Here is a 479-nt window from a genome sequence, read left to right as displayed (position 1 = left end):
AAATGACAAAAGAGCGCCGGAGGCAGAAGTCATGAGGGACTATTTCTTTTATTTTGTCATTTCAACAAATTGAATGAGCATTGTGTTTTTATGTAGGACGGTTGCATAAATGAACGGATAAATTATATGAAAGAGGACTTTAATAAACTAAAATTTGACGTTAAAAATTGGAGAATTACAAAAAGAACTGAAACCTGACTCAGAGAGACACACAGATCAGAGAGGATTTAAAGCAGGAGGAGGACCTGGGAGCGTCGGATGAACTAAAACAGGTGTGAACATCCACGATGAAATCAGAAAACATCAAACCGCAAAGAAAATCTGCAGCAAACTGATTCCAAAAGAGCCGAGAGTAAAAGATGCATGTTTCAAAGAATGGAACCAGGAGGAAGACAGGAAGTCAATGGTGTTTAAGCACTGTTTGGTGGCATTTTTTACCAGAGGAGCTCAGAAAAAAGTTTATCAAGTTGAAACAGAGT

Source organism: Oryzias melastigma, linkage group LG7, assembly GCF_002922805.2.
Source record: "Oryzias melastigma strain HK-1 linkage group LG7, ASM292280v2, whole genome shotgun sequence".
Classification (NCBI taxonomy): domain Eukaryota; kingdom Metazoa; phylum Chordata; class Actinopteri; order Beloniformes; family Adrianichthyidae; genus Oryzias; species Oryzias melastigma.
The sequence above is the reverse complement of the archived record's forward strand: the minus strand, read 5'-3'. Positions refer to the sequence as shown.